The sequence below is a fragment of the Protopterus annectens genome, chromosome 10.part0, assembly GCF_019279795.1.
Source record: "Protopterus annectens isolate FY-2018-M chromosome 10.part0, PAN1.0, whole genome shotgun sequence".
Lineage (NCBI taxonomy): Eukaryota > Metazoa > Chordata > Ceratodontiformes > Protopteridae > Protopterus > Protopterus annectens.
The window spans coordinates 111,778,365-111,790,935 of record NC_056744.1 but is presented as its reverse complement, the minus strand read 5'-3'; positions in this window follow the sequence as shown (position 1 = coordinate 111,790,935).

The following is a 12,571-nucleotide window of genomic DNA, read 5'->3' as shown; positions in this document are numbered from 1 at the left end:
ATTGTAAATGTATTGCTATCAATAATCTCATGTCCTTTGTCGACTACAGTGATGAGAGATTGTACATACCAATTTACTTTAATAACGTGTATTTCTTTGCTTTATATGTCTGACACTTGACTTTTATATATATTTATTTTATATCTGGGTTGGTTAATACCTCCTATTACATGTTCCTTTTTAGGTTTGTTAAGTGCTGAAACTCTCTTAATGCATTATATTTTGGATACCTGGGATGGTTAATACCTCCTGTTACCTGTTCCTTCTTAGGCTTGTTAAGTGCTGAAACTCTCATAATGCATTATATTTTGCATACTTATTTCACATCCGTGCTGTAGAGGTGTCTGGAATGTTACCATACACTTTGTGCTCAGTACTATAGTGTGTTTGCTTGCTACTTTAATATAATGTGGATGTTGTTCTTGAGTTGTACTGCTTTGATTGGATAGTGTGTCTTGTACATTTAACCAGTTAATCCCTTTCCACTCTTGCTATAATGCCAACTATTTCAGATGAACCCCCCCGTTTTTTTCTTATTTTCTTCCCTAACCAGCACTATACTGCACTCCTCTGTACCACTCTGCTGCCTCCACTCAATCCTTCCTGCTGCCTCTCATCCCATGCTACTGCTCCCTGCATTCTATCCTGTATTTCTCATATACTCATTTTTGCCTTCTTCCTTTTTTAGGTTGAAAGGCTGGTTTGTTCACTACTACGAATGCAGGCTAGCTCCCCCAACCTTCAACCAGCTAAAATGATTTCATCATAACTTGAAAGCTTCAGCTCCACACTCATCTACCTTTGAGTGAAGTACATGTAGTATGTAATCATTCCCTGCTGTATTTTCTGTTCTTTGTAAGGCCACCTTCACACCTCCATACCAGACCTCCATGCTCCCCTTCCAAGATACTCCAGAGACCTCACTAGATTCTCTTACCTTTTCTCCTCTCATTTATTTTCCTATCTCTACTGTCTTTACCTCCTGATTTTCCAAACTCCCAGTCTGCTTTCTCACTTCCATAGTCTCGTTCTCATGTCATTCACTAGCCCTGCTCTACTGAGTCAGCCTGGTCTCACACTCACTTTCACTCTCTACTCTTCAGTACATTGCAACAGCTTTTTTAGCTGTTCTCTGCTGAACCACACATTGTTTTTCTTCTGTCTTGCTGCTTGCTGCCATCATCCTATGGATGCCATGCTGTATCCTGGTTCAACCCACTCCATTTGCCCTCACTATGCTCAGGATTATTCTGCTTCCCTACCCTACCCCATTCCTACCCACCCTACATCAATTTCCTTTATAGCTAACCACCACATCCCCACCCCCCTCCCACCCCCACTTCCTGCATACACTACCCTATCAGGAACCACCCCTGACACATGAATCCCTCCCACTTCTACACACCTAATTCACTCCACCCCTCCTACACTCACTACACCTCATAACTCTAACCTATCATTACCCCTCCCACCCAACTCCTCTCCTTCCCTGAACACCTAATAAATAACTTCCAGTCTTACACTCCACCTCCCCATCCCACTCACTTATATGTACGCACCCTCTCTTTCAGTTCCACTCCATAACTCTATTATTTCCTCTCTCACTTAATCTCACACCTACCACCATGCTTTGTTCTTCTCCCTCCTCATTTCCTCCCTTCTTCTACTGACCTGCAACTTAACCTCATGCCACACTCATCTAATCCTGCAACCCTTGCTCTCCAAAATTGTTTCACTACCCTACACACTCCAATGAACATTACTACTTTCCTATAGCACCCTCATTCTTTTCCTCTTCTGAATTCAATTTCCCCAAAATCAAACTACCTCCCATAATTCACTCACCCTTCAGAATAAAACAAAAATTCATCACCTCCTACTCATTTATATCTATTCTCACTCATTCGCTTAACACCCTCCTACTCTCCGGTGACATTCACCCCAACCCTGGCCAACAGATTATGCAAACTGCCCTTCCACTATGCCAAAAACTCCCCTGGACACTCCTAACTCTGTTCCCAAACATCTCTCTCTTTCTACTCTATCAACATTCACAGTATCCTAAATAAGATAACAGAAGTAGTTACTCTTTCAGAGACCTGGCTTAAACCTCACAACACAGACAATTAATTCCCCCCCTAGGATACAACATTCTACATCTAGATAGACCCCATAAGAAAGAAGGTGGTGCTGCTATTCTGTAATCTGACCTTGTAACCCCTCACTAAATACTCCTCCTTTCTTCCACCCAGCTGAGATCCTAATAGTCAAGTTTAAACCCAACAATCACAAAATCAAATCAATAGTTACCACCTACATACCACCAGGTGATAACATACCCTTACTAGAACAGATTTTCAGTTGTATAACTGACCACATCCCCAATGAGACCATTATACTGGGTGACATTAATATCAATTGGCTTACCCTCAGCACTAACACCCCTACCACCAGCACTAAACTTTATGGATACACCCAACCCATCCCCTCTCCCACATTCCACAACAAATCCACCAATTCCAGTTCCATCATTGACTCAATTTTTGTTTCCACTCCCAACCTCTGTCTTCAACCAGAAATACTACCCGATTCCATCAGCAATCCCTACCCAGTATGAACCCTCCGACTCTCCCCCCACATTCCCAAACCCCACAAATTCAAATAATGTCAGAAACTGTCTGCCTTCAACCCTGATACATTCAATAACTCTCTCTCTCTGAAATAGACTGGTCCACCCTCTTTACTTTATCTCTTGACGATGCTGTTTCCTACTTTAACTCCACCTTCCATAATATGCTCAACTATCTTGCCCCTCCACGTACTGTTAGAGTCAAATCCCACAACTCTCCCGGCTCACAAACTCAACTCAGTCACTTATTCAAAAAAGAAACTCTGCCTGGAAACTTTCGTCCAAGACAAAATCTCCCTCCCACTTCCAAAGCTATAAGGAACTCCAAAATCTCACTAAAAAGCACATTAATAATGATAAAATAATTTCTACCATCAAGCCCAGACCTCACAATCCAGAAACCCTAAAAAGTTCTGGAAAGCTATCAACCAAATCCTCCACTTGGGAAATCCATCTACACCCAACCCCTGCCCCAACAACTCATCCCTTGAAACTGCAAACATCTTCAATTCTTATTTCATTGACACCATAAGTAAACTTATGCAGACTTCTCTCCCACCCCATCCCTCACCACCTACAATTCCCTCTCAAGATAACTTCCCCTACTCTCTAAAGCCAGTCCCTGCATTGTACATTAAAAAACTCCTCATCAAGCTAAATTCCTGCTCCCCATCGGCAGACAACCTGCCATCTCTCTTCCTAAAACTCACTGCTACAACTGTAGCATAAGCAGTTTCCATCCTAAATAACTGGTCTATCTCCAAATCAACTGTTCCAACTGTATGGAAAAAATTCTATTCAATACCCATACACAAAGGTGGCAATTCCTCAGACCTTTCAAACTTTCAACCAATTGCTATACTTTCTCCTTTCTCCAAAATACTAGAACACTGTGCACATAAACAAATCTTGGCCCACCTTTTACAAGGTAACCTGATCACCCCTGCCCAACATGGTTTTTACCCACACCACAGCACCTCCACTGCTCACATCTCCTTTACCAACACCATTTCCCTAGCCAGAGATAACAATAAACTTGTGTCCTGCCTATTCTTAGATCTGTCCAAAGCCTTTGACACTGACTCACACCCTATCCTCCTCTCACAATTCTCTCAGCTTAACCTTTCCATAGCAACTATAGCCTGATTTAGCAGCTACCTTTCAGATCGGCACCAATCTGTCAAATAGCTCTCTGTTCTCTCCTCCTTTCTCACCCTCAAAACAGGTGTCCCACAGGGCTCCATCCTTGGACCCCTCCTTTTTAACATCTTTACCAAAGAACTCTACAAATTCTGTCCCCAGTCTTCTCTCATACAGTACACTGATGACTCTACCATTTTATTCATAGCTGATAACCCAACTGAACTACTAACCCTCACACAAACATCATTCAACCTCACAGAAACCTGGCTAACAAGAAACCATCTCATACTTAACCCCCAAAAAAGAAAACTCCTACTCTTTCTCCCAAAATCCCTCTACCATCTTAAATCCTCTTTCAACATCTCTTCGCTCAACAACACCATAATATCTCCTGAAACCCAAACTAAGCCCCTCAGAGTAATCATAGATGACCAGCTGAAATTTGAATCACCACTGCATTAAGAAAATCCATAAAAAGATTGGCCTCCTTTACAGAAAAACAGAATTCCTCTCCCCTGACTCTAGAATAACACTTGCCGATGCTTTCCTCCTTCCCAACCTCTTCTATAGCTCACAAATCTTTACTAACCTCCAGTCTACTCTACTCTCCAAACTTGAATCTACCTATAACAAAGTGAACAGATCTGCTGCTAACTTGCCATCCAAATCTCACCACTGTCTGGCCCTCAAGTCACTTAACTGGCTTGAGTTTCCAAACCACCTCAAACTCTTCATAATCCATACCATTATCAATAAACCATCTTCCTATCCAAGTATTTCCTCACTAGTCTCACTTCATACCTCTGCCCAGCCTCTTAGGAGCTCTGATCAATGCCTGCTGCAAATTCACAAATCTAATAAATCTGCAGGACAGAATTTATACAGCTACTCTTCCGCCATCCTATGGGACAAGCTTCCCTTGATTCTAAGAAGCATATCCCAGACTTACAAATTTAAGAACTCACTCAAACAATACCTAATCTACCTCAAGATATGCCCCTGTAATCTCCAGCCCCCCCAAATTTAGTCCTAATCTGGTTCATTACTCTTATCTCTTATCTTCCTCCTCTTCTTCTTCCCAATACCCATCTCATTTCCTTTTTAAACCATGCTAACTTTATCTTCTTCACCTTCCTCCTGACACCCACTTCCTGCCTTTTTACTTCAGGCCATCTTTCTACTACCTACCTCCTTTCAGTAAGGAGATAATTTCCTGACTCTCTGCAGGCTACCTCAGCTTTCATATCTGAACCTCTGTTATACTAACTATGATCCTAACATCACACATCAATTCTCAACTTCCATTGTGCTGTCTTAAAACCTACACCTTCTAATTCCACCACACACATTATTTTACTAACTAGCTGGTCTACCCACTGTATGCCATCCTTAAAGCATATGACACTTTACAAACATTATATTATCCCTCAAGTATATGTAATTTGTATAACTATATATTATTAACAATAACTGTGATTAACTCTCTCTTGCCTCCATTATTGTAAATGCATTTGACAATCATTCATTGTATTGCACATTTACTGTAATTTTTAATCTTTTATAATTGTACTTTGGAGCTTTTCTCCCGGGCCTCTTCTGAGAAAGGGCTCTGACCCAGTCAGACTATCCCGGTCTACAAATGTCAAATAAATGTCAAATAAATTGTAAGCACTTTGATGTAACTATTGATGTGATGTAAAGGCATCATTACAGGTGAAGCTTCTGAAAGCTTCACAAGTAAGGCAGGTGCAAAGAACCAAAAGACCAAACTGCAATTCAAAAAATGGGTTCAGCACCAAAAGAGTGAAATACACAGTTTATTCAAAGAAAATCAAACTGGTTTCGGCTGTTCAGCCTTCACCAGTGATTTTCCATTCCACAATATAAAACACTAATTTATACTGCCAGCATTCATTAGATAATTAGTTAATTAAAAAGTTAAGCACACAATAGTTATTTAAAGGCACAGATATTTGACCATATAAGGATATATGGAAACAAAAAAAGAGATCCTGTATAACATTAAAAAATGTGTAGTTATTCACACTAAAAAATGAATAACAAATATAGAAAAATATATACCAGCTTGTCCTTAATGTCTTCACAAATGATCATTAAGACCTGGTGTAAACAGAGCCCCTAAATTAATTATCCATCTTTTTTCCATGTCATTCCATATGCTGTGCCAACCCTGTTTTTGTGATCTATCACCCTGTATTTTATCAATGATGCAAAAATGAAATACGACTGATGTCTGTACACAAACATGTCTGTAAAGTGCATTAGTCAAATGTTTATTCCGAATGTCCCCCATATGTTCTGACATTCTAATTCTGAAGGTCCTAGATGTTAGGCCAACATAAAAAGCGGAACAGGAACAGGTGGCCAAATAGACCACCCAATCCATTCTGCAATTGGCAAAATGTCTGATTTTATACACAGATTTCATAATTTTGCTCGAAAATTCCTTGGATTTATATATATATTTACAAAAGGAGCAATGTCCGCAAGAAAATGAACCCAGCAGTTTGTCCCCTGTGATGGTTAATCATTCTGACTTAGAATGCTGTTATGTTTCGGATTTGTAATGGTTAAAATAAGATCCTAATGTTCTACCTCTACGATATGAGAATTTGCATTGCTCAGTAAGGATATTAGATAATTCCTCATTGGCCAAAAGGATATTCCAATTTTTGTTGATAGCATTTCTAATGGCATGTATAGTTCTGCCATATGTTGTGACAAACCTGATGGTGTTATCTGATTTCAAAGTTTTGTCACTATATGTCAATAATTGTGACTTATCCTGCCTAGTAGCCCAACTACAAGCTGATGAAATGTATTCAGGTTTATAGCCTCTAGCCTTGAATCTGTGTATCAAGTCTTGTTTGTGATGTACATAATCATCCTTGGAGGAGCAGATCCTTCTAACACGAAATAATTGTGACTTGGGGATATTCCTTATAATGTGATTTGGATGTAAGCTGGTAGCTTTCAAAAGACTGTTGTACTGAGGATATTTGCGGAATACCTGGGTAGACAAAGTATTGTCCACATTCCTGCTGATCCTGACATCTAAAAGTGAATTTCTTGATGGACCATATTAAGAGTAAATTCAATACCCCACTTATTATCATTGAGGTACTGAACAAACTCAAGAAGATAAGTGGTATCCGCTCGCCAGATCAGCCAACAGTTGTCCAGGTATCGCCGCCAAATATCCGTATCACTCATATATATATTATGAGGATCATCATATATAAGAATATCCTCCAAATATCCCATGAAAAGGTCAGCGTAAATGGGGGCGAAAGACACCCTCATGACTATACCTTTAACCTGCCAATAACATTCCTTCTGAAAATAAAATATGTTTTTGATAAGGACATGTTCCACCATACAGACTAACAGAGTATTAAACCCCAAAGGATATAGGTTTGCCTTATTCATCCAATATTGAAGAGCCTCAAGCCCTGCCCAGCGTGGAATATTTGTGTACAGGGCAGTAACATCCAAGGTACACAAAATCCACTCAGGTTCTAATTGGATATCACTGATAATTCTAAGAAATTCTGTTGTATCCTTGATCCTAGATCTAATTAAGGGTAGGAGTGGCTGCAGATATCTGGTGAGGAATTCTGATAAAGGCTCCATAAGTGAGCTGATACCAGAAACTATCGGTCTGCCAGGTGGTTTCTCTAAATTTTTGTGGATTTTAGGCAGCAAATAAAATATCTGTTTCTGAGGATCATTAACTTTCAGACGTTGTAAAACAGATGTACTGATTATTCCTTCCTCAGCAGCCAACTCCAAAAAGGAATCAATTTCTTTTTTAAAATGGCTGGTCAGATCTAAGGGCATAGGCATATAATATAAGGCATTCCTAAGTTGTCTGTAGGCCTCTGTTAAGTAATATTCAATGTCCATAACTATGACTGCTCCCCCTTTGTCAGCTAGAACAATAACTATATTATGGTTGTCTTGAAGCTCATGAAGCATTTGTTGTTCAGCCTCAGATAAATTGTGGCCCAACATACAAGATTCATACCCATGAAAATGTAGATCTTTAAGAACAGATTTTTGAAAAATTACCACATATTTATCCATGGGAGGTTGAAAATCCGATTTTTTAAAAACCTAAAATCAGTAGATAATTGAGAGGTTTCCTGTGAGCCAAAAAATAGTTTCAAGTTCAACAGCTGACAAAATGACAAAACATCTTTACAGGTGACCCAAACAAAAAAACTTATACAACAGTCAAGAAAACTTGAAAGGCCAAAGGAAGAAATTAGGACTGAAAACTGACCCTCAAAATAATGATAGCTGTTAGTGTTTTCTAATTGACTATTTCAGGTCAGGTCTGTTAGTGTAATTTGTGAAGATAAAACCAGTGAAATTGCATTCACAGAGTGAGAGAGACGGAGAAAGGAGAATTTAGAAAAACTGGCATTAAATGACACGATTTAAGGAAATGATTGCTAACACATTTAAAATAAAACAAATAAATGAAATGTCCACATGCTGGCTTATTATTTGGCTTGTAGGCATTATAAATTAGGCCTTCTGAATCAAAAACATCCAGTGAATACTAGTGTAAAGGCCTGCCAGAAGTGTAGACCTTTCCTGTTATGCAACCTGAGCACATTTGATGCAGGAGACATAATGAAAAGGCCAACATTTTTATTATAACATACAATCATAAACATAAAAAAATGCTAAAGCAATAAATGTGATTTTCTTTAGACCATAAAACATTTTTAATATTAGGAGAAACAGGGCATTTTTAACAGCAGCAGAGGACAGTGACACATTAGTGAGTCTGCTTATGGCAGATAAGATAAATATGCTTATTGGCTATGGATCTCATCTAATATAAATATTTGTAAATCAAGGAAGAAAAATACTGTAGCTGTGCAGTTATGTCATGAAATATGTGTTAAGTGTAATGTGCTAAGCTTCCCTTTCAGATCCCGAGTGTTCAGTCATTAGTCCCACTCAGGTCATACCATACACAGCAGCTGCTGGAGAGACTGTATACGCAACACAAAATGAAAGCATCTCACATGCATCTGCTACCCAGTAGGGGACTTGTCCTACTTTAGCAGGTCTGCTGGAAGTTTGAAACCTAGGAATTCACATAAGTGTTTGTGGCATAAAGACAAAAAGCTGATTTTCTTTGAGCAAATCTCAACTCAGTAAAGCTATTATGCTGCAACAGCCTTTCACTGAATGTCTTAATTACGACAAAAACATTTCTGACAGTATTTTTGCAAAATGTCACCATTGTGAGTTCACATGACATCAGGAGTGAGGAATGACCTGTGTTTCCCTCACCCACATTTACAAATGTTTAAACAGAGGGCATTGAGGATGCAGCCCAATGTAGCTTTCCCCCTGCAAAAATATGTTTAAATGAATGTCACTTATATTTTGTACATTAAGTAAAATTCTGTGTTATTTAACAATTAGCACCCAGAGGTGGCCTTAAGCATAGGCCAGCTGGACACCTGCCTACTGTGCTATTCTTCCTGGGGCGCACTTCCAGAAATATTTATTTATTTATTAGAGCAAACAGTGTTTCTTTGCTCTAAAAATAAATAAATGTATTCTTAGTTTGTGACACTGTTTTTATGATTTCACATTTTATATTTATACAGAGCTTACCTGATGGATTATGTTCACAGCTGCTGAACTCGCTATGTGTATGTATTCTTTTTAAAACTGCAAATAGTACATTTTGTCTTTTATACAAAGTTTACCTGGTAGACTATGTTCACAATTTCTAAATTTGCTAAGTGTATGTTTTCCTTTTTTAAAAACTGCAGATAGTATATTTTATCTTTTAATTTTCTGTTTCTTCAGATGGTATTTTGTCAATGATTGTTACTATTTGTATTATTAATGATTCATTAAGTAGAGCTTAAGTTTTGTATTTCTATACACTGTGACTTAAAATTTGAAGGCAGTTGGTTAATTGAGGAAATGAAGGGTCTATAAAAGGAAATCAAACTTTGTAATTGGGTTTCTGAAGAAGTCCCAAGTACTAGGGATGAAAGGGCTTGTCCTGGTTTATGGTTTTTATCACTTCTATTGGTGTTTGTCCAAATAGATACATGTGGTACCTGGAACAAGATTTGTGAGTTGGAGTTTTGCTTGTTTGCCAAGATTTGTGACTATTTTTGCATCTTATTTTTAACTGGATTTGGGCCTGTTTGCTAAGACTAGTGACTCCCTTCTGATCCTGGGGTTGTGATAATGTGAATTGTGCTTGGAGTGGGTGTGGTGTGAAAAAGAAGCTTTATCAAGACAGTTAGCATTGGTACTCATTGCATCCCATTTTGCTTTGGTGCTGTCCCTTCTGCGTCATTCACACATATCTTTTTTCCCATGTTCTACTGGCCATCTTCTTTTTTTTCCAGCTGCTAGAGGTTACATCACAAGCTATGCTGAAATTCTAAGGTTAGAAGCCATGATCTCCCTGAGACTTTCAGTGCCATTCCCTTGACTGGTTGATATGCTTCTCAAAAAATGTTTAACCCTGCTATACGAAGAGAGTTTACATTTCTCTAAGTGAAGTGGATTCACCTATACCGCTTCCCCTTTAATGTGCTGTTGAAGTATATCATCCATTTCTAACTGCCTTATATCAGAAAAGAGCATCAATCTCCTTAACTAAGTGTGAAAGCAAGAGTTATGCACAAAATTCATGACCATTCTGGAATATCCTATGACAGAAGGATTACAAAACTCACAGTGTGCTGATGAGAACTCTGAATTAAAATACAACTGTATTAGTCTACATAAAAATAAGTACAGTGTAATACCATTAATTAGTAAAAGCATATACATAAACAACACATTAAAATTAACATTAATCTGGATTAAAAGTCATAGGTGAGACTGAAAAGATGGGCTTTCAGGGACCTCTGAAAACTGATTAGTGTGGGACACTCAGGCAGCTACTACAGCAGGAGGTTCCAATGGTGTGGTGCTTTAGAAAGAAAATAAATAATAGCGTTAATTACAAGCACATCTGTGGAAACTCTAGCAGCTCCACAGATGCAGAAAACAGAAACCTGGAAAGTCTGTCAGGGACCAGGAGGTTTCAACTCCAGATATCCTATGGGTTTGTTTCTAGAAGTAAGAGGTAATCCATTTAAGAACGATACCAAAAATTCTGCAGAATATCCAAAGATAATCGAATAGGATGTCATAGTCAACAATGTTAACTGCTGAGCAGTGATTAAGCAGAACCAGCACAGAACAGTACCACTGATACGTTTCCAAAAAAGTATAATTCATTAGCTTTTATTTACTAACCTAGTAAGGACAGTCTCAGTGCTGTTTCTTGTTTGAAAGCAAGACTGAAATGGGTCACAAACTTCAATTTAACTCATAACAGAATAAAGTTGCATAGATGCCACTTTTCTATATCTTTGCAGATAAACGGAGGGTTAGAGACAGAGCAGATTCAGGATAATGTATGAACTTCTTCAAGGCTAGAGTTACAAATGCCTCTTTTAAACTTGTAGGCTGAACACAACAACTCAAGCAGTGATTAGTTGATACATAATTGGTCCCAGCCTATCCATGTTGGTGTGAAGCATCTGAGTTGGGCGGAGTGGTACCTCCTTCTCTCACACAAGGAGGTCTGACACTATTATGATAGATGACACAGCTATTGCTGAGTAGTGTAATCCATCACTACATCAGATGTCACATTTCCTGATGGTAGAGTTGGTGGTTTGGCACTGTGCTGAGTTATGATGAAGCCATTGCTGAGGAATGCAATGCATACTTGTTTCAGATGTCACACTTCCTGATGATTGTTCTTCAATACTGCTGGAAAACACTGGAACCTTCTGCCACCTGATCTAACTTTACAACCCTCCCTGCCACTCTTTAAGCAAAAGCTCAAGAAACATCTCAGGACACACTGGTTATGCCCCTGTTGCAACCCTGACTAATTCTCTGCTTTCTCTACTGCTACTTCTATACTGCCTCCTCTCACCAATCAATACTTCTATACCCCTCTAGAAGTAGTTACTATCACTAGATAATTAACTAGCTTATGTCCTAAATGTAAATTTGAATGTTCTGTATATTACCTCAGATTTCATACTGTAAAGTGACTTACCCAATCCTGTTAGATTAGAAGTAACAAATGTAATTTTCCTCTCATTAATACTCTGTATTTAATTATTTTAATATCCTTTTTTTGTGTAATACTGCATGACATATTTGGGTGTCACTATATTGCTGTGTTACTATTGAAGCTTTTCTCCCCGGGCCTCTACTGAAAATGGAAATATATCCAGCTGGACTAACCTGGTTAACAAATGTAAATTAAATAAAATAAAATAAAAAATAAATTGATATGATAATCTGGCACTATTCTAGCCTTAGGCAATGTCAAGGAAAAGGGGCACATCATCTCTCTGAATACTGTGATAGCCCTGATTAATGCTTTATAGCACTTTTATACAGTTCAGGCATATGGCAAGATACTAATGAGAGATCATGTTATCCTTATGACAGCTAAACTACACCATGACTATGGCATGACTTATAGTAATGCTACTGATGGGGGGATACATCTGTCCAATATCTGTGCTAGTCATAGATTATAGCATGTATTATTTTACTGCCCTTTCAACAAATCAGTTGTGCCACTGACAAGAGAGAAGAGTCTCTGTGTGCCAGTACTGGTATTCACTGGTGGTAGGCTGATAGCATGATGACATTCACTGGTGTGGTATAATACCATGCACATATTCACTGGTTGTGATCTTATACCAT